The sequence below is a fragment of the Penaeus monodon genome, chromosome 25, assembly GCF_015228065.2.
Source record: "Penaeus monodon isolate SGIC_2016 chromosome 25, NSTDA_Pmon_1, whole genome shotgun sequence".
NCBI classification, from domain to species: domain Eukaryota; kingdom Metazoa; phylum Arthropoda; class Malacostraca; order Decapoda; family Penaeidae; genus Penaeus; species Penaeus monodon.
The window spans coordinates 39,876,301-39,876,742 of record NC_051410.1 but is presented as its reverse complement, the minus strand read 5'-3'; positions in this window follow the sequence as shown (position 1 = coordinate 39,876,742).

Genomic DNA, 442 nt, shown 5'->3' with positions numbered 1-442 from the left:
TTTAGCATTTTAAGACATATTTTTTCCTTTTTTCAGGATACAAGTTGGCATTTAATTACATGAAAGCCAAACGATATGTAGATGCAATAGATGTGTGTCTACTGTCCTAATAAACACCCTGAGTACCCAAAGGGTACGCAAAGATATTCGGATAAATCACGTGCAAGCATTCGTGTTTAAAGGAAGATATTTCGAAACTCAAAAGAAAAAATCCATATATACTGGTTAAGATTATTGGAAATGCTGATGAAGAAGTAAACTGATATGCTTTTGGTATGCAGATGTATTTTAAAAATTTTATTTTTTAATTATTTTCTTAAACCATGTTAGTATTTCCTATATTTCTTAATTTACAAGTAACTGCTGTATGTGTTTTTAAAGTGCTGAATTACAAATACCAGTAATTTTATCAGATAACTTTATACTTTTACTTTCTAGATAC